The sequence below is a fragment of the Manacus candei genome, unplaced genomic scaffold (assembly GCF_025592945.1).
Source record: "Manacus candei isolate 608988 ecotype Guabito, Panama unplaced genomic scaffold, ASM2559294v1 h1tg000056l, whole genome shotgun sequence".
NCBI classification, from domain to species: Eukaryota; Metazoa; Chordata; class Aves; order Passeriformes; family Pipridae; genus Manacus; species Manacus candei.
The window spans coordinates 5,526,121-5,553,611 of NW_026138104.1; the positions used below are offsets into that span (position 1 = coordinate 5,526,121).

The 27,491-nt window shown below is 37.9% G+C and overlaps 1 protein-coding gene and 1 long non-coding RNA gene across 2 annotated transcripts in view; both read left to right on the forward strand.

Moving 5' to 3' along the window:
• LOC127477732 (uncharacterized) lies at positions 1-27,476 on the forward strand. The gene is made up of 3 exons (XR_007907016.1): positions 1-515; positions 23,549-23,636; positions 26,665-27,476. It is a non-coding gene; the product is annotated as an uncharacterized LOC127477732 (long non-coding RNA).
• The window catches only part of PLXDC2 (plexin domain containing 2), a 254,160-nt gene that overhangs the window by 43,177 nt on the left and 183,492 nt on the right, over positions 1-27,491 (forward strand). The window lies entirely within an intron of this gene.

Sequence of the window (27,491 nt, forward strand, 5' to 3'; positions counted from 1 at the left end):
TGGTGTTTTAGGTCACATCATGACCAGTTTGGAGAGATGTGGAGAAGAGGGGTAAATTCCTGGAAAAGTTTTTCTCAGAGCAACAGGGTGAACAAGCTGCGAGTGTGGGAGAGCTTGGAAGGATATATTATCTGAAGAGACTACCTTGTTCCATGGAAGGCTGATTCCATAGGGTGTTTTAGGTTTCATGGTGCAGCAGTAAGCACAGGTACTTCTGGAATAATGCCAGGGCATCATTAAATCAGTTAATAAGTCTGGCTAACCTCTCCCTCCAGTGTGTTCCACTGAGAACAGTGGTTGGAACCATTAGTTCAGAGATGTCCCTTCTTAGGTCAGTTGTGACATGACCTGATGTAATAACACTGCTTGCAGTTGTACACATGCCCAGGTCTAGGTCTCTCTGACCTTGGCCCTCCTGCACAGTGTCACAGGCTGTCTGAGGACCTGCAGAAGTTTTAAGAGGAAGAACTTGGAGTAGAGTTAAATACAAGTAAAGGGAACTGCAGGGAGTAAGTGTGAGTCTTCTAAATAACAAAATGGTTATAAACCTTTTCTTTCTTCTGCATAAACTTGCTCACAAACCCATATATGCCTTGTGGGAATGGAAGCAAACTCCATCTCTTCAAAGTTATTATCGTTAATTTTTTTACACAAAGATACTTTCTTCTACACTTTGTGTAGAAAATTCTGAGACTGTAGTACAAGGCACCCAAAATCAGCTCTTGCTGTAGGAAGTAGACCTTTTTATCCAAGTCTTCCAAATTTCATAACTGAATAGTTGAAGATGGAACGTATTGGGAACCACAGAAGTCTATCTTGAGAAATTCTGTTGTCATCCTGGACTATGTACTTCTTCCCTTGCATCCTCAGTAGATCTTGAAAGAAGATGAAAAAAATTGTGTGGGGACAAATAAACAGCTATACGCATGGAAAATCCAGATATAATTGTAGATGCACTGTGCAAACATAATATGCTACTGATGGGAATATAATGGTGTCAGTTCTCAAGAAAGGGCATTTTTTGATGCTTTTGGAAACACTGTGGAAAATGCGCAAGAACCAGTGTTAGAGGCTAGTTTTTTGGCAGCTGTAATTTGCAATTCAAAGTGTTTGGAGTGGAGATTTCTTGGCCAAACTAAATAATGGAAAAGAAATTAAATAAGCACAGTAAAAACAATCAATAAATTCCGTAAGAGCAGAGAGAGGCACACATAATTAGTGCATGTCCACCATGCGCACTTGACTGCATACACGGCTGAAGCTGACACAAGAGATTTTGTGGAGCAGTCTGGTGTCAGGCATCCTGTTAATTTCCTTAGATTAATTCTTTCACCTTCTGCACCTTCATTGACCATATCATCTGCTCCATCTGGCAAAGTCTGTACTGCTGATTGTAGAAACTCTGAGCATGCTTTTGTTTTGCATTTCCCTTTGTACTTCATGGTTTATCTAATGGTTCACTGTCAAATGCTAAACCTAGAGGCAGAAAAATATGGATATTAACATGACATAGACTGTGAAAACGGAAATCCATCACTGCTATGTGGAATCTACATTAACATGTTCAAAAGAATGTGATAAATATTCTATGAATCTAGGAAAGGATTGCTTTTTTTCATTTGCCTTTCTGTGTATATTTTGTTCCCATTGTTGTCTATAGAAATTTTGTCTGTGGATCTGAGAAATACTATGCCAGAACTTTACTGGCTAAATTATGCAACTGGTAATCCCGTTGAAAACCTAAAGTTTTAAAGTTAACACTCATCACCCATCTTGAGTTGTAGACCAAGACATATGTGTCCATGAATGGAATTTTAATGGTAAAAGAGTTTTACGGAAGTATCATCTCTCTAGTCCAATGTTAGATACACTTCAGATTGCTTCTGGTCTGACGATTCCCAAGGGAGCCTTTATGTGGCCACAAATTGCACAGCACCTGATTCAGAAAGGCAACTGTAGGTCTCAAAGGCAAGAAGCAGTTACATGGCTAATGCTGCATCATGACATGCTGGAGACTAGTCTGGTTTGGGTGGCCCGCTGTGCTTTGTGTAACCCAGCAAACCTGGTCTCAGCAGCTCCCTCTTGACATTCTGTTGTTTTTATGACTGATTGCTTCTATTGCCAACCATATACTTTGAAGGTACCTGCTTTGTGATCAACACAAGAGAACTGCTTAGTTGGGAAGCTACAAGTCAACCATCTTTGCTGTGTGCTCTGTTAAAGCACTTGTTGAAATGACAGTGAGTAACAGGGCTGAAGCATTGCAATATGAATTCTTATTTCTAATATTGCAAAATGCAAAAGGACAGTAGTGTTGTAATCCTATAGCATACCTTATTTTTGTATCTTATTTGTTATTATTGTGTTATATAAAATGGGACAAAGTTTATTTTAAAGTTATCATATTTTGCACTCAGATCTTTTCAATGCGAAAAGAAGATAAAAATAATGCATTTTATTGTATAATTAACCAGAGTGTTTGGTAGAGATGGCTAAATCCGTCACGAACTGTTTTCCACCTACTGCTTAGCTAGATCATGGGAATTTCTTGCACAAGACAGCATAGAATGTTATCAAGGAAACACCTGACCTAAAACTGAGGCCCTACTTTCTTGCTTTAGGACTGTGTGTGATTATTCTTCAAGACAGAGAATAAGCCAGACTGCTTTAGTTTGTTTTTAGCTTGTAGATGAGTCTTACTCTGACCTCAGTCCTTGTGAGCATTTTAGCAGATCCATTGCTTTCATTAGGCTTTCTTATCTGAATAGCAATTATTTCTGTGAATAAGCATTTGTGATGGTGAGCTCTTAATCAGTTGTGCAATTGCCAAGTCTTAATAATGCACAGCGTGTTCTGCATGCAGTTACTCTGCCATTTGCCCTCAACATCACCATGAAACTCCTCCATTGCAAGTGGGTGACAATGTCCTGACTTCCATGATTTCATTTACCCTATTCACCTTTCCAGCGTTAAGCATCATCTAAAGTGATGCTTAATCATAACAAACATTTGTTGAAGCCTTCCCTAAATTGAAAGGACTGCATGGAGATATTAATTGACGAAGAACAGCAAAACTGGCCTTTGGCTTTCTCCAGCCTCATGTGGGAGTCATGTTACTGAATTCTTTGTTTCCTGTCAATTCTCTGGTTGCCTTGGCTGGATGGAAATTTTGAATGAGTCTAATCTGTGGACAATAACAAGTCCAAATGCAAATTGAAAGTTTCTGGTCTGCACTCATGTCTGACCTGCTGGCTGCTCAGCTTCTTCCTTCAGTATTGCTCTCTGTGGAATTGTGTCGCTCACAGTTCATCAGTAAATATATGGGATGATCGATAGTGTTACTTGTGACTTTTGTAATTATACGATGACTCATTCAGGAGTAGGGATAGGTCAGATCTCTCAAACAGATGTATTTGAGCTATGAGAATACTATCATTCTGTGATATGTTAAAGGCAGTAGGAGAATATTTAATTAAATAATCTAGAAACTCCAAACTTTGATTACAATTAAGAATGTGCAATGCGTGATTGTTCACAGTATGAAATCTTATTGCTCCAGTTGTGATAAGTGCAGGGAAATATGACCTAATAAAAGAAGATTACTTTCTTGTCTACACTGGAAGAAAGGAGACTCTTGTTTCCTCCATTCTAACTCCAGGGCTATTTGTGTTCTTACATTATCAGCAGTTTGCCATGGCTCTGATTTACTTACAAAAGAATTGCTAGAATTTAGTAATCTTGCTTTGATTTTACCTCCTTTGTATTTGTAGTAGCCTTGACTTTTTGCATTTTTTATTTGGAGTGAAATTATCTGAAGGTGCTGAGAGAAAAGGCGAGTAAAAATGCTGCCATTTGTATGTCTTCAACTCCTTGCACAAGATGCTGCTCTCCATTGAGGCAAACATCAAACCTTTGTCATACTGCACTGTGAGGCAGTGAGGGGGAGATGAGTGTGCCTTCAAAAGCAATGCTGTAAAGACAGTTGAATTACTTTTCTCTCCTTTACTTTTTTTAATAATTCTGCTTTCTACCTGATGGACTAGACAATTAAGACCCAGTAAGGTGGAGATTTTTAACATATATTCTTACTTTGTGTACAGATCTCCACTCTGATTGGTTTCCCTGTGCACTGTAAAACTGAGATCCTGACACTGGTCCTGACTCATTGTGGAGTGCTTATGAAGGGTGGAAGGGAGATGTCATCTCCTTCTTTCACCAAAGTTGTGATAATTCAGTTCTGTAGCTCTCACACATTCTTGTCCTTTGTTCTCTACCTAAAACATAGGCTGTACAGGATCCTATCATGTGGGAATTTGTTATACACATTATTACTAGAGATCTGTTGGAGGCACGTCTGTTACTTTTATATGCAAGACAATTTCTCCAGTCAAAACAGGATGTGCTCCTTCTATCCGTTTCTTGCCCCCAAGTCTGGCTACCTAGCCACAGTCCCTCTTCTGCATTGGCTTTTGACAGATGATTTGACTCTTTAAGAGAGAAAAAAAAAATCCAAAAAAGTCCCTTGCAGCTTGGTGAGGTGATTTGGCTGACCAAGTGTTCAGGTTAAAGAGTCAGCACAAGGGCAACAGGGCAGGACCGTATGACCAGGAGGAGAAGAGAGAGAAGGGGTTGCTCTGGTAACAGAGACCTGAGAGCTCTGTTCAGTAGTCTTGTCAGGTCAGGCTCTGGGCCATGGAAGTTTCTACTGCCTGTCATCTAGCTCTGGAAACAACATAAGAGAGGTCCTACATTAAATAATGTACCAGCTTTGTGTACTCACTGAAGATGAGTTTTGCCTCATAACTCATATAACTGTGTAAATAAAGCATACTCAAGGATTAAGTAAGTTTGCATTGGCATTTCCTACCTTTCAAGAACCGTTCCTTATGAAGGTTTATTGGCACAGAGCACTTCTGGAAGAAAAAGGACAAGAAGGATAAGGTGAGAAGAGGCTGAGGGGCCTGGGACTGTTAAACTGTAAGAAAAAATGATGAGGGAGGACCTCACAGCATTATGCAGCTAAAAATAAAAGGTGATAGGACAAGTAGAAATGGACACAAGTTGCAACAAAAGAAATCTAGTTAGATTTTAGGGGAAAAAATTGCAAGATCAGTCGTGGTTTGAAGAAGGGATTGGACCACATGACCTTCAGAGATAATTAATCTCTGAATAATGATCCTAAGGTTTTTTTGATATGTCATGTACTGATGACCTGTTATATGTCTCTGATAAATCACGCTGGCTCCTATTTGTTTGCTTTAAAGACATAATTCTTTTTAGTCTCTTATCCTTTCTGTTGATTTTGGTGATTGTTATTTGTCTTTTTAAAATAAGTAAAAAAAAAAGCAAACTTGGTTTGTCCTGCAGTATCAATCCCGTAATTGTGTCTTCATAGAATCATAGGATCATAGAATCAACCGGGTTGGAAAAGACTTCCAAGATTATAGATCCAACCCTTGATCCAACACTGCCGTGGTTACCAGACCATGGCACTAAGTGCCACATCCAGTCTTATCTTAAAAACCTCCAGGGACGGTGAATCCACCACCTCCCTGCGCAGCCCATTCCAATGTCTGATTACTCTCTCTGTAAAAAATTTCTTCCTAATATCCAACCTAAACCTCCCCTGGCAGAGCTTAAGCCCGTGCCCTCTTGTCCTACTGCTGGTTGCCTGGGAGAAGAGATCGATGCCCACCTGGCTACAACCTCCTTTCAGGTAGTCTTCTCACACTATAAGCTGATCATGATTGGTCACAGATAAATTCTTTTGTACTGCAAGTTCATCAACTTCAATGTTATATAATATTGATCTACCAGGATTATTAGATTGCACACATCTGGCTTGCTGAGTTCTGGTTGTTGATGGAGTTTGTCTGACAGATGTCCTGGCCACTATCCACATTCCTCCTGTTCTGAAAAACAGAGGACATTAGTCTACAAGTCTGCTGAGCCAAGTGCTTTCGTAACCTCTACATTTATTTTCATTATTTTGGGAAGACATCAGGAAATTGAACTTGGCATTTTTGCTAACAGACTTATATATGCTAAAATCCAAATGTAAAATATTTAATACCTCCATTTTCTTTTTTTATTTTTGTTAAATGCTCACAACTTGATTAACTATATAGTTGCAATATGGCTGAGTTCATAAATTTTGGAGAAAGTAAGAAAACTTGAATTTTAGTGTTCAAATGAGTAAATGACTATTCTCAATACAAACCCGAAAACTCAGCTGTGTTAAATCTTTGACTCCAAACTGACCTTAATTTAAAAAGGAAGAACAGAAAACATGGAAAGAGAAAAACAAATTTTTGGCAGGAACACAACTAGACAGTCACTTGGGTAGAAAAAAAATGAGAGTTCACTCTCTCCAAAATATCTCATGATCTCACAAATGTCACTAATTTCTTCACTGTGCAGTTGGCTCTGCACAGAGGTTAGGAGTGCTGCGGAAGGCTCCCTACAGAATAATGAATAAGCTATTTGAAGATATCTTAGTGTGTGGGTTACAAAAAGGGTAGAAGGGTTTTGTTCAGTTTCATTTGTTTTTCACGACAGTTGTTTTGTTGGGAACCAAGTTTTGCCTTGGAGCCTGAACAGACATTTTTCCTGCTATGCAGAGAGCAGGGAAGGTTTTGATACCTCGCAAACACTGTTTGCTTTTGCTGATCACAAGCTCCCTGTGGAAGGTCTTATACTGCCTGTGATCGGGAGTCAATGCTGAAAACAGAGAGATGGCCTCATACAGTAAAATCTGTGGCATTGAATCAGGCCAGTGTTCAGTCTCCCTAGCTTGACCCTTTTGATGTTTAGTGCCAGCTGCTTCAGATGTGAAACACATTATAATGCACTTTATATACCTGTTTTTTCTAATTTTAAAATGTGGTGAAGTTGGTTTGTTTGTCATGTTTTCCCCTAAATCACATGTCACTAGTTACTTTTTGAGACTTTAAGCCTCCTTTTAATATTTCAATTTAATGGCTCAAGTACATACACTCTGTTTGAAAAAAGAATGAAAAGGGAAAAAATAAAACCTACAGATCTAGTATATTTTTTTTCCTCTTGGAAATAAAAGTGGAAGCATACCTTGCTGATTAGTAGCTGTTATGCAATAATAGTTTTTACAGTATTTACCTTCCTGTTTCTACCAAGAGAAATATGTTTTGGGATACAACAAAACATCCTAAAAATAAATTTATTACACATGTGAAAATGTGAAAGCCAGTGCTTAAAAATCCCACTATGACACATTAAGTGTAGCTATGCTTTTTTCTAAATTCTGTAGGATTTTTGAGGTTTGTTTTTAAACTCTCCTTAGCAAAACTATATAATGACAGTTATTTTTCCCTAATCTTTTCCTAACACTTTCAACAACTGTCATCTCTGCTTTATGAGAATCAGAATGATGTCATCCCGTGGTCAGAATGAATATTTACAAGTTCTGATACAAACACATTGACCTGCTGGTGTGATAAAAGTTCATTCTGTAGGTTTCAACTGAGATCACCAAAACATATGTTTAAAAGATATCCTGATGTCCTAGACCATTTCAAACACTGGCATCATCTATGAAGTCCTATGCTGTAAGATTTCTGTATTGATCTCTCCTTTCTTTTACTAAAATGTATTCCCTTATTCGTTTCATTGCTGCGTATAGGCTAGACTTCATCACTGAGTCTTCGTGAGGCCTGAATTTTTTTACACCAGGAAATTATTGGAAAAAATGTAAAAATGAGATATAGTCATAATTCTCCCTTACAATTTAGTTTACTTTATCTTGTCTCTCTGTACATCCTTCATCTGAGTTTCCTATTTATATATTTTACATTCTGAACTGAGAGATGCAGAGAATCTATCTCTTCCAACAAGGTTTTACAATTACTCATAGTTTAATTAAAATAATTTTTCATGTTGGCATCCTTTTTAGATTATACTAAAACTATTCTGTAGACTAAATTATTATTTCTCCTAATATTAAGAAAAGCTTTCCTGTCTTTCCCCTTCATTTTTTGCCTTTTAACCATCATCACACTTTTTGGAAGGCAGCTTCTATGAGCAGCAAACAAATTAACAGGAATTGAAAGGATTTACACAAAAGTATAAGAACAAAATACTTTAAGAATTGTTTTGTGGTAGGAAAGAAAAAGAGATAGCTTTTTATAACCACAGTTGGACAGCTCTGACAGGGCATATGTCATTTTGAAATAGAGTTAAAGCTGAAACTGCTCAAAGCATAAAATAAACAAGGCATTTGGGGTCTAACATTATTTCAACCCAACCTATGCTCTTTCATGTCTAATTGCTTAATTGCAGTTTACTGTACGTTTTAATGGCATAAACTCTGAATCACTCAAGCTAAAACAATGTATGATGCTGTGGTGCTCACTGCATTTTTTCAATCTAAGTGGAATTCATTAATGTGCCTAGTCAAGCAAATGAAATGATCTTTTGTGCCATTTGCCCTTGCTCCTTCCTGCTTTTCTCAACTGACTATCATCTTTGTGGGGGTTAACAGCTTTGCAAGTGAAAAAGGGAAGGGATAACAAGTGAGTAATGAGATACTTTTTTTTTTGTGGTATTGAAAACAGCAAAAATATTGATTCACAATACAGATTAATTCAACATTTAGCAGAGAACAACAGATTTCCATTTTTCAAAAACAGATCCCTGATTTGTTGACTTGATTTATCTTGACCACTGAAGCATGTTATAGTCTTAACACACTACTAAACTTTCAGATAGTCCTTCAGAGCATCTTTAAAACCTTGTTGATGTTCAGCAAATTATTTCACCATTAATTAAACTGTAAATCAGTAAGTCACTTCCTACCATCTTTTACTTTATTTCCTTTTCCTTTTTTCTTTTTCCTTTTTCTTTTTTCTTCTTTCCTCCCTTTCCTTTTCCCCTCTTTTTCATGCAACAGAACACAAAAGCTAAATAGCTTCTTTTGAAATTTGCATGCTTTTGTTTGTAGTGAACCCAGGATTTCAATGTAGGTTATTGACCACTACAACCAAACAGCTACATGAGTAGTAGGGAAGTAGTTTTGTAGTATGCTAATGAACTCACCAGTTTTTGGTATACTTTGATAAATCATGATGGCTGCATGCCATATTACAATCAAATTTCTATTTTACTGGGTTCTAGTGATTTTTTAAGTGCTTTGCTTGAGGTCATCATTGTTAGAGTTCAAATTAAAGCTTGGCTGTAGTCAGAGTGATAAATATTTGATAGACATTCACTCAAAACATCAGTAGCTGTTTTGGATGATACACTTCAGAGAGAAACAGGACCCACTAGTTGTGGAATGAATAGCTGCTTCTTTCTTCCTCATTAATCCATCAGGTGTGCCCTAATCAAGGGAGGAAAGGAGCAAAAAGAAAAACAACCTCATTGAAATCAAGCATGGAAGGTAAAGTGGTTCCAACAAATCATCAGTAAAACTATATTTGACTTCTATTGGACCCATGTGGAACCTGTAACAAATGCAAAATTCCTTTCCTGAGTTTTCTTCAGAGGTGGTGGATGGTTTTTTGCAGTTGAGATGGTTCCAGAGCAGATCATGGTCCTTGCTTTTCACTAGGAACTGCCTAGTACTGGTACGCAACATTATATTGTGCTGTCTGCATTGGCTACTTATTCTTCCAAAACAGTAGCCAGAGGACTGGGACTCTGCTCAAGTTCCAGGTAAAAGCAGAGAGTCAGAGCCTGGAAAACAGAGGAGTGAGTCAAGGCTGGTGCCCAAACCTGGGTGTAGTCATAGGAGCAATGTGCCACCACAATACTTCTAGAATAGCCCTTGTTTACATTAGTATTTGCTCTTGGAGTACAACTTTTCAGTACTCTATCACAGACTCTCATTGGTCATTCATGCTGCCTTGGACCAGGCTCTGAGAAAGTTTCACACCTAGAGACCACATTTGTCCAAATGGTAGATGCATTATCTTTGCTGTGCCAGTGCCTGACCTGCAGACTTGTAATACTGAGCCTGATGCTTGTATGGTTATTTTATTCCCTTAGGAGCAGGACACAGGTTATGAAATGGTGATACAGACAATAGCGGCATAAGTTGGTGCCAGAGGTGCAAATGAGAATCTTTGCCTGTTGCCAAACTCAAATTGGTGGTAGAAATCAGTTGCTGGTAGAAAGACCGACTTATAAAAAGATATCTTCTGCCTTAGTTAAGCAACTTTTTATTTTTGCATCTTGATCACTGCAAGAATGATTTTTCAGTCCTGTCGCTACTTTTCTCCCAGACCAATTGCCAAGTGCCAAAATGAACAATTTTTTAACTTTGAAAAAGTATACAAACTTTAGGAAATGTAGAGTTAAATAAAAGTGAGAATGATACCACCTTACAGATGGCTGTTTCAAGATGTAATCTATTTCATATAAAAAAATACACCCTTCTCTTTTCTTAAGAGTGAAATTATGCCAGGAGCAGTGACAGGGAAAAGACAAAACTCAGTGAACTACATTAAATAGCCTGTTCTGTTTAACAGAAGATCAAGCAGCACCAGAGTGGTATTTCAAAGGTATTCTTCATTCATAGCTATGTGTAAAGAGGTATTCTGCCCTTCTGATCCTGTGGGTAGGCAGGGCACTGAACTGCTCAGTAGTTCTGCTATAAATATTTTTTTTAAAAAATACTATTTTTGTGCATTTCAGCACCGTGTCTTTTGAGACAGAACAAAGAAATATTTGATCACGTACAGAGAGAGATGCAGCATCCACATAAATACAGGAACTGCAGCCAGCCTTAGCTTTCCTAGCATATAGAATCTTCCTCTAGCTACAGTAGTGTGAATAGCCTGTTTCCATAAGGCACCCTAAAGCAAAGTATTTTGTGGTTAGGTGAGATGATTTCTGTTCTGATGTAATCACTATGACTCAATTCCACAAGCACAAACAAGGAGTAGTTTTACTCAAGCTTTTTTGAACAAGTGAAGCAATTAAATAATCAGATATGTTTGAGCTTTCTTATCCGAAATGTCTATACATACATTTTCACACACAGGCTACAAATAATTTCTCAAATGTAAATAAAAACACTATGATTTCTGGCCTGTATGTGCCTCTGAGGGCTCTGTTAGCTCATGAAGTTTGGAACACACCTCTGAAGCCCAGGGGGAGCAGCCTGTGTACATCCCTGCTCATGCCAGAGAGACCAGTCCTGTCCCTGCTTGCTTCATGCACGCTGCTTGTCTGCTGCTGACAAAAATGGGTGCCACTGGTCCCTACCAACACCTTGAATCCCCTGTGTCACTGGCTCTGCCAGAGAAGCCCAGGATTGTGCATTCCCTTTCCTGTGATGTGCTCCCTGATCCAGTCTAGAGGTGTGTCTACCCACTCCTCTCCATTTCCTATGAGCAGAGATACCTCTTTTATATAATAAAGTAATAAGTCAGGACTTTCCATTTGTATTTAAACTGTCAGGCACTCATATGAGGAAAAAGTGAAACAGGATAATCATTCTAAATTTCCATTTTTAAATATAGTGGTCAAGTACCTTGTAGATCAGTGGAACAGAGTAGGATTTCCAGCATACAGTACAAATAAAGTTTAAAAGCATAACTCCCATTAGTGCAAGTGGTGTGGCTGGTTTCCTCCACACTGAAAATACACCTATTACATTCATCTCAGATCCACTTAATTGCTGCTTGCAATTGATCCAACTCCAGTTCTGGCTACTGAAGTGCAATGCTGGCATCAGACATCAGAAAGAGCAGGATTCCTTCGAAATGAAGGTTCACTTCCAGGAAATTCAGGCCTGTGCTCAGATATATTGGGCCAGTTTTACTGGCAGTTGTAAAATTATCTGTTTTTAAATCCTAGCATTAAATTCTCTGCTGTTAAAATCATTCAGTAAATGAATGTGAAGTCTCTTTATGTGTTCTCTGTGTAGTTTTGAATTTACATGTGCTCAGTTTTTGTCAATCTCGAAAGACATCTCTTAGCAGCTGAGAAGAGCTAATGATATTGCAAGTTCTGTTTCTTAATGGCAGTGTGGCCAAAGTGTCCCTTGGTTTCCTCTGTGTCACATGAGTCAGGATTGTTCTTTGTAAACGTTTTGAAGATGCTGGTCTGGTTTATCTTCTGCTCTGAGAGACTGGTCCTCACCTCATTCACTATGGAAAGCAAAAATGCTGTGTTTGGTGTGACTGGCAAATGCAATCATATCTTACTAGTCACACTTACGTAGGCTTTTGAGGGTTTTGGCAGGGAGGATTGATTTAGCACAATGTCTGTGGAAGGTTTTTTTTGCAACAACTGCAGATCTTTGCAGGACTCCAGGTGTTCCTGTAGCTTAAAGTTAGAGATGAATTCCTACTCATCCTAATCCTTCCAGTATTCTACCGACAGGAGGAATATGTGCTCTTTCAAGGGTAGGGATATATTAAAAGAAAGTACTTGATGTTGACTAGACTTACTGCAATGGAAACCAAAATAGTCATTGTGTCTCTGCTGTCAAAGTTCAGTTAACTGTCCAAGGCATTATGGTAGTAGTGAACTTGAACTTCTTTTTTAGGGAAAGTTGTTTTGGCCAAAGAGAGTGTTTTTGACATCAAGTAATATTGCAGCCTACATCATTTACTTCTCTTGTATGACTTTGTTTTGTATTTCACTGTGTCTTTATTGACTTATCTGAATAGCAATTCTGTCATGTGACAGAATGGTATTGTGTACATAAGAATCATTCTCAAATACAATTCAAAGTCCACAGACTTGTTCCAAAGATCTGAGCACGTTACTGAACACATCAACGTGATCAAATTGCAAAATGCATTAACAAATCTATAGTTTCTTTTAACTTTAAACCCTCGAGGACTGTGAAAATCTGTAACGGTGAAATAGTTGTGACAGCATTGATGTCCACATGTTAGCAAAGTCTCAGTAATAGCACAATCCAAAAGAAGCAATACTTACACTAATGTACCATAACTATTAAAAAGAGAAAGGGAAAACTAAGAATAATTGAGAGGCCAGAGAGAGAGAATACATTAGCCAGAGCAGAATAAATGTTCAACTAATGTCAGTCTGCCAGGATGAGAAAAGCTCTAAATCTAAATCCACATAATTCTCTCAGATCTCGTCTACAAATTCGCATTAGTCATGAATACCAAATACACTGATTAAAAAAGTACATCTGTAAGCTAAGTAGTCTAGAACAAAAAAAAACAAAACAAAAAAATAACCTGGAAAGGACATCTACTGGTGTGATGACATGGTTTCCAGACCAAGCAAACAAAAGAAAACAAAACAGGAAGAAAGTGAAATCTGCAGAAATTGTGTCTTGTGTACAACCTCTTAATTGCTAGCAGGCTTTTTTTACCATGATTCAGAGAACAGATGGTGTCCCTGTTATTTGTAAATTGGTTGTAGTACTTGAGAAATTAATAAAACACTGCAAGTTAATACATTTAAGTTGCACTGTTACATTGCATCAGGTTTGTGCATTGTGACATCTGTATCCAGCCATTTTCTGATTTTATTTATTTTTAACAGGATTTTATTTATTTATTTTTAACAGGGTTTTGGTTGGTTGGTTGGGTTTTGTCTATTGTAGGAAATGCTTATTCAAAGGATCAGTGCCCTGCCAAGACTGGTGATACATAATGAAAGTGAGCTTCAGTTTAATTTTCATTCTGTATTTTTTTACAGAGATAGTTGGAAATTCCAATTCATGCTTATGCTGAAAACAAATGGGAATATTTGTAGTAGCATTTTTTTTAAAATTACATGGCCAAAATTATAGACTACATCATATTATTTAAAATGAGGGATAATGTTCTAATATATGCTGGTACATAGGGGAAACTATAATGGTATTTCCTGGCAATTCAGAAAGGTATTTTTGCCCATAGAGATTTATTTCTTTTTTTTTTCATACACAGACCTTTTTGCTCCTCAATCTCCTCAACTTCTTCACTGAATACATAGAAGAAAAACATGACATTATGACAGGTTTCAATCTGAAATACAGAAAATTTTAAAAAAAAATCAAGGCCACCCAATTGCACTAAAAACAGGGTAACACAAAAAGAACCTATCTAGAAAATGAGGTATTTTTAAAAGCAAACACTCCATGTTCCAGAGAAATCCCAGTGAAAACATTTATTCTAGTAGAGAGGCACTTCATTTAGCAGAAAGACATTAGGTGTCCTAATGACTGAAGGCTTCAATTTAATATATCAAGGCTTGAAATGAGACATGATTTTAAAATAGTTAGAAGAGAAATAGAGAAAAGTTTGCACGTTTGCAAAGTTTGCAGATTCTCCTATACACAAAATCTTTAGAGTTGTTTGCATGTTTTTCTGAATGCTATGATGTCGCTTGCTGGAGGTAATGGGCTTGATCTGGAGATGGAGATGTGCATGTGCACACTGAGCTAAACCCAGTCCTCTGCCAGCATCCAGAATATCCATCCCTGGACAACGGCACCTTTTGTAGCTTGAAATCTTATGGGGAACTTAGAGTCAGGGAAAGTCAAGTCCTCAAGGTAAGTTCTCTTTGTTTTAAGGATAGTGTGATGGCAAACCATGCTGAAACTTGATAACAGACAAAACTACCCATTAAGAAGTGGTCAAGAGCAGCTTTTCAACTTGAGTGATCAATTCTGGATCCATTTAAGTGTGAATCTGAGGAGGTTATGTTCATCCAACAAAAATGGAGAGAGAGCATCTGCATGTTAAGGGATACCTGAGAGGTCATATATGGAGACAACGGTTCTCACCCCTTTGTTGCAGCCTTCCAGAACAAGTGCCTTCAGGCTCAGCCTGCCTGTGGGGAGCTCCTTGCTAAAACCAGAGATACATGGTCCAGTTTCATGTAGTGCACCTGCAGGGTTGGGCAGTGTCCTGTCCCAGGGCCAGGCAGTAGCTGCTGTCACAGGTGAGGGCTGGGTGAGTCTGTCCTGCCACACAGCTCTCACAACCTGCTGAATGGGACGGGAGCCCCCCAGTCATACCATATGAGCAGGTATTTGCTTGTGCAACCCCCTCCTTTCCTTTCTGTCCTTTTGCCCATCCATCCACCTTTCCCTGAGAAGATGATTTCTGGTGCTTTTTATTCTCTTCAGTATCAGAAAATGCTGTAAAGGATTATGTAGACTAATTGTTAGAGAATATCAGTGAATGAATGAATGAATGACTAAATGAATGACTGAAAACTGCTGTTTTCATTTTACTTGAATTCTGTTCAAGGCAGCATCAAATGCTGTTTTCTTCCTCATTCATTCCTAGGGGATATTTTGCTGCTGAGTGTGTGCTGGGCACTCGATTGTAAGCATTGCTGTAGAAACCTGTGTGAAACGGGGAGGGAGGGAGGGAGGGAGGGAGGGAGGGATGGCTGTGGAGAGAAGAAAACTTGGAAATGTGTGCATGTGGCTTGAAACCACACAGTGAATGCAACTCTTAAGGTGAATAGATGCCTTAATAAGGAGCTAGTTTGCGGGGTTTTTTCTTCAGTAGAGTGTTTCCTTGTACTTTTCTAGCACTTAGTGCAAGAAACGTTCCCCCCTTCTGGAATCATGAGAAGTAATGTCAAAAATTACTCTGGTCTAAAACTCTCTGAAGTAATGGCAGGTAATTTTGAATTATTTAGTTTTTTCTTATGAAAATAACAGAGTGGTGGGATAACTGCACCCAAATATTACCAAGTATTGAAAATACCAAGAAAAAATTCAGTAATTTAATAAAAGTATAATAATAGGAATGCCTATCTCCTATTGGCCTTTTTAGCCACCAATGCGCTTGCAACAAACATGGGTAGAACCCTTCCCAAATCTTCATTCACAAAGCCTAGCCATGATGATGACGATGATGAATAATAGGAAATAAGGATGTATTTTGGTTCTGATTGATTTTCACTACATCCCTTTCAATCACAGAAAATTGTATTGTTTTTGTTCTACAAATATTGTCAAGATAATTCACTTACCCTTTTTAACTTATTACAGGGCTTTCATGGAGTGGATTTTTAATTAAAAAATAAAAGGCAAGACTCAGCCTTTTTTTATTTGGACCACTCAGTCTGCATTTCAATCTTTTTTATGGATGCCTTATTGAACCCTTAGTTGCATGTCATTTACAGCTTCTGCATCTACTCTTTGACGTGGTTTGAAATGAGTGGAGCTGTCTCATTCAAATTTGGCAGACTTTTCCATCTAAAAATTCCCACACACCTTTTTCTGCAATCCGGTTTTACAGGAGAAGAGAAATAATACTTGCAACAACAGAGGCAGTATTCATGAAAAAAATGAAACCAGACACTGATTGCAGGAGATAGAGCCCACAACAAGCCACTCTAAGTTATATGGTTCTCACTGATTTAATTCCCGAAGGAGGAAAGAACTCGCAATTAAACTGCATGAAAATTGGAGGTTCTGTGTTGTATGTGGTCTCAAAGTTATGTAGCAACATTTACCTCCCTGCTGAGTTTTCACTTCCAAGCAGTTTAGCTGTATATGTGTGTCTAGTTTATTGCTTATTTTATTTTTCCTTGCCTTTTTTACTTTCCCCAACCTTATTCCTCAGTATGTTATTTCTGGTAGCAGGATGCAGGGTTTGGATGAATGACTCCACAGGGGTTCTCCTGCTCAGTATTCTGCAGGGGATCTCCTCAAAACCCTTTAGAGCCCGCTGGCAGGGAGCAGGCACAGCTGACATGTGACCTCATGACAGCTTTCCTCTGGCACTGCACAACACCCTCTGGAATATCGTTACTAATTCTTATTTGTTAAATTCTGACACTGTGCCAGACAGAAATACCAAGTCAGTTCTGGTTTCAGAGAACCATAGTCCAGAGAGACGTAAAAGGGTAAATATGTAAAAGGGGAGACTGAAGAGGGAAAAGAAATTTATATGTAGTTGTAATGTGTATGTTTAATGCATAAACGTGCTGTCAGAGTCCCCTGACCACACAATCAAACTTCCAAACAGATTTATAGCAGGTGTCTTACAGTAGATTTAGCCTTTGTACCTGAATAAAGATGTTAATAATCAAGAGGAATGATACTGGATGAGAAGGAGCTTAACAGGAATAAGACCGCACTTTGATGAGCTGGCAAGTGCTCTCCTAATAAGTTCAAATCAACTGACTACAACAGCACAGTTTTCATCTTGTTTAAATGGTGGTGATCCTCCTGTGTCTGCTGGGGCTACTTTCATTTACATGACACCAAAAGCTGATGTCTTGGGATTTTACAAATCTTGCATTTGAATTTGAATAAGCCTACATTACCTTATTTCCCTTCAGAAATTACTGCAAACTCTGTTTATAGTTCTGCAATATATATTTATAATTTTCTATGCAAACTATTTACAGGTACCTGTGTGATGAACACTATTAATCCTTTATAAAAATAGAAGTGTTTGCCGCATTTTGTTTTAAATAGTTTATCCTGTCCACTTTTCTGCTACGTCTACATTTACTCCATTTATTTTCTTCCTACTCCCGTTATCAGGGAGTTTCTCACTGCCTTGCAGAAACATGCTAAGTAGCTTGACAAATGTTTGTCATATGCAGTTCATTCTTTTTCTCCCTTCTCCAAGTGCGAAATTGTTTATCCAACGGTGTTGTACTTTTAAGGGGGTTTTGTAAATTATGTGTGCACTATATATATGCTATAAAATACTGTGTTAACAAAATCAAAGAGTTTCTATTGCGCTTGGGAAAAAACAAGACGGTGAGGTTTTTAGCTCCCACAGAAAATTGTTCTGATCTGAAAACTGTCTTCTGCACAGCTGAGCTTTATTCAGTTGTGATAAACTCTTTTTCTGTGTGTAGCTATAGCAGCCTTGTTATAGAAGGAGATCATTAGATTTCTTGGCTAAAAGAAATAGCACATGGAAGCTGAGATGGCATTTGTCACTGTAGAAGCAAACATCACTATCATTCTTGGCTTAGAGTTCCTTGCCAGTTGATTGCTTCGATTGCTCTGTTGTAGACCAACTGGCAAGAAACAAATTTGGGTCATCATTTGGGAAGAAAAGAAGAGACATCAATATACATGATTTTTTCTTCTATCCCTAGTCATGTCAAATGCCTACACGATTCATTCCATTGTCCGTTACTTTCAAAGTTCCGTATGTGCTTAGGAGATTATTATTTGTATGACTATCACTTCTGTTTTCCTAATATTGAGAATACTTGTTTGATGTATGTAAGATTTGTAGTTTTATGTCCCGTTCTTCATGGGACATAAGCAAAATCTTTAAAAAAGCTGCAAGATTCCATTTCTATAGTATCAAAATTTCTGTCATTTTTCTCATTCTCTTGGTAAATTATGGTGAGATTTCTTTATTTCTTGTGTTACAAGTACTGATTTTATTCATCATCCATTTTTTTTCCATAGTTCTTCATTGTGAATGCATTCAGGCCATGGAGTGAAGTTAAAGAAAAAAAATGTCAGTTTACATTTAGCAAGCAGAGGAGAATTTACGTTAACTCATTTCTACATTGGAATTTGTTGAGTAACTTTTGCATTTGTTTGAGATTTTACCTTTTGATCTGTAGAGCAGGGACCACTGTAAATGTGTTATGCCTGATGCCAGTAATTCATGCAGAATGAATGGACTGTGATGGATGGCTTTGTTTCAACAATCAAAGTAAACAGATGAAAATTTTTACCTTGAGACCTAATAAGAGATGATGAATGAGAATTTCTGCTGAAAAAGAAGTAAGGTGTATTTTTCTAGGGCATACCATAGTTCTGACAAATCCCTGGAAATATGATGAAAAGCAGTCAAGCACCATGGAAATACATACTTTTCCAAACAGAGAAAGTGAGGCATTTAGTGAAACATGACTTCATAGAATCGTAGACCATCCTTAGTTGGAAGGGACCCACAAGGGTCGAGTCCCTTGGTCTACAAAGTGATAAGAGTTGGTCTAAGCGAGACCTCCGTTTCTCTTTTGCTCTATTTGTAAAACTAAAAAGAGGGCAACTCTTTCAAATTTCAAACTTAATTTAGATGGAACAGAAAAGGTGTTGGCATTGTTAGGCTTTCTCTCTTCTGTGGGGAAATGATTATCCAAAATGCAGTTTCAGGCATTGAATTTCTGCTGGTTCCAAGCTGGGGCACCATGACATTTTAATTTTAGGCTCTGTTAACCAATACCTTGCAGTTCTCAAATCTGTTGAATATTTTGATATATTTGGAGTCTGGCCCAGCTTTGGCAAATTGTTTCCAATTATAATCTCACCACCACAAAACACGAAGGCCAGCATTGTCAGGCTTGCTCCTTGCTAAAGGCACCTGACCATCTTTTTTACTTATCGGAACTGGGTCTTGTATCCCTGAGCTGGAAACCTGTTAATAGAGGTTACAAGAATTTGCACACATTGAATACTCCCACTACAAATGCTATTAAATTAAATAAACACTTGTTAATGAGAGCTGAAGGTAAAATACAGAGAAATATGCCAAATTGCTTGGAGTGATATAAAAGGCTTAGTACATCCCTACAATATCCCAGGATAGGTGGAATTTACTCAATTAAATCAATAGCCTGCAGTCTATGTTTACAAAATGGCAATCTTCATTTAATGAATCAAATTGTCTTTTTTTTAATCAGCAACCGTAAGACACACTGTGTACAATGAAATTACTTCTTTAGAGTTGTCTCTGTCTTTTTTCCTTCCTTCTACTTCCACTTTTTCTCATTTTCCTGTAAATTTGATGAAAGGAATTCTGACTCTTTGCAGCATACGCTGACGAGGAACTGTGAGGCTCAGTCTCTCTTGAAAGGCACTGCAAACTGAAGAACAGAACTTTCACTTCTCCCCTTGGTATTGTTTGATTGCCTGTGCTTTGCCCCAGAACACGGTAAAAACCACTGTTGATGGATTGACTGCATTCATTTGCACATATGACATTGTTAACAGCATTTTAAGCAGAGGATGTATTCAGCATGAAGCTCTCTCAATGTATCTGAAATCACCAGCTTTACTGCAGCATTCAGAAATGTGTATTCATTAAAAATTTAATAACTCGATGATATAGCTTTAACTGCATGAGTGGTTTAGACATGTACACATGCCTGCCTCCTGAAAGTCAAACCTGGGACACTTCCAGGTGTTCATAGGGATCTGTCCTGCTTCTTTTTTCTGTGTTGTTGAATCCAAGGCTGCTGGATTTTTCTAAATCAGCACAGTAGTACATCAGTGTTTTTAAAACCAAGTTTAAACTTGTGGAGTTCATGAAAATGAGATGTGTCTGAGCTGTTTTGCTGAATAGGGAGAGGTAGACAGAAGAGATGGGCAGGAAGAAGGGTTGCTATTTAGTATCATCTGTACTGCATCTCAGGGTGCACACCTGACTGTCTTAGTGCTGTGATGGATCCCTAGCAAGGTGTATTTTTGTACAGGTTCAACCAAAGTCAGAAAACAAAAGAGACTCCAAGGCCCTGTGATGATTGGTAGAGGGATCAGGACAATAGGTAGTGATTTCATTGATCCTTCTGGTAATAGGGAATAATAATGATAAGATTAGGCAGATCTATCCATCAATGCAAAACTCCAAAATTGGTCGGGTTTTTTGACCATGGGACAATCTACTCAATCTCTGGTCTACTGACACCTGGTAGGATGCACCTATCTCAGGAAAAAGAGTTCTAGCACGGGAGCTAGCAGGGCCTGTTGATAAAGCTTTAAACTAGCTTGGAATGGAGAAGGGGATGAAACTAGATTCACCTATGATGAGCGATGGGTTGATGTGCCAAAACTTGAGGAAACGAGCACTAATATGATCCCTCAATCTGCTGCAGATGGTGTTGGCTACAATGTACCCACACCTGAAATGTTTCTGCACCAATGCAGGCAGCATGAGGAACAAAGGAGAAGCTTGAAGCTTTGGCTCAGTCTCTTAGATTTGACATCATTGGCATAAGTAAAACCTGATGAGAAGAGTCCTGTGGCTGAAGTGCCCTGTTAGATGGTTACAGGCTCTTCAGAGGGATAGGCAGGGCAGAAGAGGTAGAGGGGTGGTCACTTTTTAAACATCACCTCCTAAGGGCATGGGAGCAGCAATTCCCGACTTTCGGAAGTCAAGCAGGTGAGGCAGAAGGCTGGCTTGGCTGAGCAGGGATCTTCTCTTCAAAATAAGTCAAAAAAGGAAGGTGAATGCCCAGTGTAAGCAAGGTCAGGTGATGTGGGAAGAATACAAAGATGCTGCTTACCACTGTAGGGAGAAAACCTGTGCAGCCAAAGCTCAACTGGAGTTGAAACTGTCCAGAAATATGGGGGGCAGGAAAAAGAGTTTTTCAAATACATGGATGGTGATAGACAGTATGGAAATACCATTGACCTGTTGCAGGATGAGGATGCTCACCTCACAAACAGGGACAGAGACAAGGCAGAGGTGTTTGACGCTTACTTTATCTCTGTCTTCAACACAGATGACAGACCAAGGGGGTTTCAGTGCCCTGAGCTGGAGGACTGTGACTGATAAACTCCCAGTCAATCCTGAAATTGTGCAGGATCTGCTCCTCCAGCTGGATCCCTACAAATCTATAGGGCCTGGTGGGATTCATCCAAGAATCCTCAAAGAGGTGGCTGATGTCATCGCAAAACCTCTCTCAATGGTTTTTGAGTTGTCTTGGGAATCTGGAGAGGTCCCAGCTGACTGGAAGCTGGTGAACATTGTCCCAATTTTCAAGAAGGGCAGGAAGGAGGAGTTGGACTCAATGTGAAAGTAACACTGGATCTTGTGCTAAGTGAGTTTACAGAAACCTGACTTATGTAACATGCAGGTTAAGAGGGTTGATAGTGATAACTAAATATCAGTTTCTGAACATTTCTGCATACCCTTAAAAGAATATTCTAATCCTGTATTTACTTGTATGCTGGCTATAGATATGTGTCCATTTTTACTACATAAACAAATGAGAATCTGATTTCAGGTTTTAAAAGTGGTTTTATATATACTAAGGGGGGCGGGGAGGGGAGAGAAAAAGGTGGTTTTAATCTTCCTGAGCAGAGCCAATTTGTTATTTCACTAATTTCGACTTTGATAGTCGTGTAAGCTGCACTCCCACTGAGTAAATGCTAGGTATGGGTCTAACTTATTTTTTTGGAAATCATTTAATGAACTGTAGCTGCCTATAGAGCTGGGTTAGCCTGAGTCTAATTGGTTTATTATCCAGGATCAACTTGTAACCAATGGGGAGAGCTAAGTACCACAAAGTTTGAGTCAGTCCAGTCTAAGGCAGGTGTGTGAAATGATGGGACAAGTAAACTTCTGGGTCTGCTGGTGTGTTGTCTGTCTTTCAACATTGTAGGAGCTGAAGCACCTAATTCAGACTAAATATTACTAGTAACTTCGAGTTGCAAGTTAAGTGAAATAAATCTCTATCTGTTTTTTTTCTCCTCTATGGTCAGGACAGTAGATAAATACTGTGAAATAAAAACTCTAGAAACTGTGCAGTGCTTATTTCAGTGACTGAGACTTATTACTGTTTTTGTCTCTCCCACCACTGTAAAGTCTGAACACCTGTATATCTTAGCTTTAAACATGGACAAATACTCACAGAATGTTAAGAAAGTAGAGAAAAGGTGATTCCTTGAGGCTGGTTCAGCTTTAACCAAATTTAATGCTTATAATTCAGTATACCTATTTTCAAACACTTAGAAAACCATTCTTGTTTTGGTAGGGGTTTTTGTTTTGTGCGTTTGGTTTTGTGGGTTTTGGTGGATTTTTTGTGATTTGTGGTTTGGGGTTTTTTTTGTCTTAGGTAAGTCTAAGTAGAATATTCTATAGGGAAATGCTGCTTCAGATTGTATGTTATTGTCAGAGACGAGGGAATGTTTTGGGAGGCTGAATCAAAGAAAATCCAGTAATTTCTTTTTCCTTCTAAATTTTAGCTTCTTAATTTTTTTAATAAATACTCTCACACCCCCATCCAGCCTGACTTTGAACATTTCCAGGGACATCCACTTCTCTGGGCAACCTGTTCCAGTGCCTCACCACCCTCACAGTAAAGAACTTCTTCTTAATATCTAATCTAAACATACCCTCTTTCAGTTTAAAGCCATTACCTCTCATCCTATCACTACATGACCTTGTAAACTCATATTTAAGCCGTGGCTTTATTTTTCTTTTTGCTTTTATTTCTATCTTCTTTGAAAGGGTTAGATCCAACAAAACTCTGCCACTTTTAAGCAAAGTGATGCTGGCTGTGGTTGTTGATGCTCAGAACATGACTGATGGTGCTTAGCTTCAAGCAGAATCAGCTCCCCTGCATGTGCTAAATCTCCTCACAGACTATTTAATCTGCAAACAGTGCTGTTATCTTTCAGCAGGAGTTTTCTCTAGATTCCATTTCTAAAAGCAACTGCACGAACAGATAAGAAATGATAGAGTGAAATAAGAAATGGAAAAAGAAAGAAAGGAGAATAAAAAATGGGATATGTTATAGAGGAGGAGATAAATATTTGAAAGAGAATAGTTATAAAATATTTAAAATTACATTTTTATTCTTCTAAGCCTTACAATCACAGGGATCTTTTATATTTCTGTTATTTTAATATATAAATTAATACATACAGGGGCTTCAAATTACCTGATGATCTTGCTACTTCAGTCAGTATTTATCGTGAAGAGCATGCGAGCTAGACAATTAATCCATCAGCAAAGGTAGTATTTCAAAAATCAATATGTTCTTGATGTATTTTATTTTGATTTTTTTTTTTTTATTTAAGGCATCTTTACTTAGGTAGAGTTCTCATTTTACCTTTTTTAGAACTGTTGATTATGAAACCAAATCTGTTGCTTTCCCTTTTCCCAAGTTCAGTGCTGGAGGCAGAGGGATGTCTAGTGATAGACAGACTGCTGTTCTCACTCAGTCCTGTTCACTGCACAGGATTAAAACCACAGTATATTGCATGTAAATGCTTGTTAGAAGTAATGTGAATGCCTGAATCAAGCTGTGATTTCTCAGCCTGACGAGGAGCCTGTTGCAAAAAAGGGGCAATAGCAGAGTTATGGAATTGAACAGTCTGCTAAGAACAACTTTCCTGACACTTTCCAGTCTTGGGAAAAAATAATTTCTTGGTTCGTTGCCAGTCTTGTTTGTCGGCAGTCCTATCCTGAAGTTGGGATATAATATGAACATTATTTACTTTCCTGATGAAAGCTTAATTGTCCAGACTATGAAGAAAAAAATGCAAGCTTTGTACTATGTTATCAGAAAAAATAGTTTGTTGATTGGTTCTCTTTCTTTTTATTTCTCTATTTGTAAAGTGATTTTTATAAAATTTGTGGGTTTATGTGCAGTGTTTAACTGCACTGTTTAACTGTTAACATGAACTAGCTGTATTTTTGTCTTTTGTGTAATGTGTTTGTTGTTTACAATATACCATAGTTTTTGCTACCACTTACTTTACATTGTAAGCAAAAATCTATTCTTCATAAAACTGCAACCTTGTTAGATATTTTGATGGATGATGCTTTGCATCATGGCAGAAGAGGCTAAGCGCCTGACCTGCTGGCCATTGTTCTCAGTACTCTGTCAACACAGTCCCTTATGACATTCTGTTCAGAATCTGTCTTCTGATTTAATAATAGAAGAATTTTGTTAATATGTATTCTGTTCCCTGAGGAAGCAAACTATGCAATGATTAATAGCCTCAAACATCTATAAATGTTTACTCTGAGTATTTTGCATTGCTTTGCAAAGAGTAAGTTCCACAATATTTTTCTAACATACGTTGTGTTAGGTATTTTCTACTTATCTTTTGTATTTGAATTCTTCCTGCTATGTTGTTTACATGTGGCTAAAATGAATCACCTAACATTATGCATCACCAAAACCTTTTGCATTAGGCTTTGCATATGTCCACACAGAAGATGATGGTGACTGCCCTTTGCATGGGCATGCACAACTTCAATTTAATCTCATTAGCTCCCTTGCCAGCAGAAGTGCAAGTGCAGCAAATTCTTTGTGATCCAAGAATGCATTGATCCCAAGCACACCTCTGGAGCTACCTTGTCTTTGGTAACCTGTCTGGCTTAGATTAAAGTTGTCATGTTCCACAACTGTAGACAAAAACCTTCATGCTCAGAATTTATTTTCTGGGTAGACATTTTGCCTGTGTCAGCTCACATGCACCATTAACCCACACATAGGAAAAGTCATTCAGATGTTAATATTTTCCTAACACTATTATTATTGCTACTTTTTATTTTACAAAAAAAAATGCCAACCCTTATGGTGATTTTAATACACCTGGCTAACAAGCATTTTTGGACATCATACAGGTTTTCATAGTTTATTGCCATTTATATAATAGTGTGAAAGTATTCAAATCAGTGCCAGAAATGCAATTTCCAGTCTTTTTGAGGATAGATTTAGAAATTAAGAATATTACATAGCATCTTGAGCAAAATACTTTTGAACTGATGTGCAAGTGAAATCAGAGGTTGCTGCCAGCCATCAAAGTGGTGATTCTAGATTTTAAATTCAAATTTAGTAAAATTTGGACCTCAAAAATGTGGCTGGTTTTTAGAATCTTTTCAATCAAAATTTTTTAAAGCACTCTGGACAGTGCTATTACTTGAAACATCTCAAAATAGTTTTTTTTATAGTACCCAAACTGAAAGAAACATAACTTGAGAGAAAAGGAACATCTGTATAAACATCAACTTTGTATTATAAAAATACTGTATCCATGTTGAGATGTATGTGGCAGACAATCCATTCAGATGTTAACCTTAGCAGCACATAGGATGCTTAAACAGTATAAATTAACAGCTCAGAAACTTTCTCTTGCATTACACTACAAACTTGTTTGTTTGTTCATTTATGAGTATCAAGCACAGAGGTTTTACTCCTGTCTTTGTGTTTCAGACTAGGAAGTAAAATGTATGGCTCCAAAACAGGGAACTAGGTACCCTAGAAGTTTAATGCTTGGGTCCTGCATATGCCATCAAGATCAGACGTTTAGGTTTTCACGGTGCTGGATCAGGGATCTAGGAAGAGGCCTGGCAATGTTCATCATTTTAGCTAATCTTAGGTAGTTAGAAATTCAGAACAAATAATTGTAAAGTGATGCTTATGAGGGGAAAAAAAGCTAACTTCATAAATGACCCTTGACCTACTGGCCATTACTGCTGAAGGGTTATGGTGGATAGTTCTATGAAAGATTCAGTTACATCTACAGGAGTGGTCCTGTACAATTGGAAATGTAGGACTTATTAGGAAAATAATAGAAAACTAAACATGCCAACATCACTGGGCAATTGCAACATTTCACAAGGCAGTTTCACATTGAGTACTGTGTACTGTCATGGTCTCTTTCTCCCAGAAACAGTGCAGTAGAACTTGGAATTGTTCAGAGAAAGGCACCAAGGATAATCCAAGGTTGCTAAGCTTCTCAATATATTTTCATTTCCTAATGTTATCACAGTGTCTACAACAGGATGATAGATCAAAATGTTAAAGCTAGGAAGGAGGTTATTTTTTAACTGGTGCTATGACACATTAATTTTGTGATAGGAATCCTTCTTCATGTGTTGTCTAGATAAAGCTGACAATAAACAACTTCTGCAGTAGCTTCTCAAATGAAGTGTTTGCAATTTCAGGTACTGTGCATCAATTGCTTTATGCTAAACATGTTATCACAGCCCTATATCCCGATCACATGTTTCTTTTCATCTTTTTCAGAAAGAAAGGTACGTTCCTCCTTTTTTTATCTGTGGGAAGAAGGTCTCCAAGAATCTTGCATATTTCACCAATAAATCTTCATTTTATTAACTGGGCTTACAAAAAGTGTTTCCTAGGAGATTGTGAGCCTTCTCTCAGTTAGAGAGAGGGATGTTTCAGCTGGGTGGTGGTAGTGATGGTGGTGTGTGCTTTTAATAAGCCTGGTTTTACTTTTAGCTGTAAATTTGCTGTGAAAAGAGCAAGCATCCAAAGAGCACATTGTTAGCAGAACACCTCAGGGGCAGGGAATATGTGATTTTCTACTTAATAGAAGCACCAGCAGGCAGAATGCTCAATCTCTTTTTGTTTTGTTTTGTTAGTTTTTTTTCCTACTCCTGTAGGTTTTTCATCAGACATAAGAAATGCAATAAGCAATTGCTAACAAATACTACTTTAATTGTTTATTTTAATGTTCTGAAATAGATATTTCAGACAAATAATACTTTTGTCCCCAAGAAATTTAAAAATTTGAATGAATATGTGTTATAGTGGAGGTTGCAAAATGCTTTTTTTAACTCTGGCTTACATTCTTATAATGACTAACCATAAAATTATAATAAGCTGCTATGGTCCTGTGCACAAGCACTTTCTGAACATTTGTTTTGCCTAGAGCCAAGTCCCAGCACAAAAGAAAAAAAAGGGCAGCAACAAAAAACACTTTTAAGTATACTATGTTTTCAGTACAAGTTTTTTAGAAAGATATCTGCATGAACCACTGGAAATCATTGGCCAGCTAAAACATGGACCACCTGAAACATAAGTTTGATGAAGTGCAAAATAAACTTCTG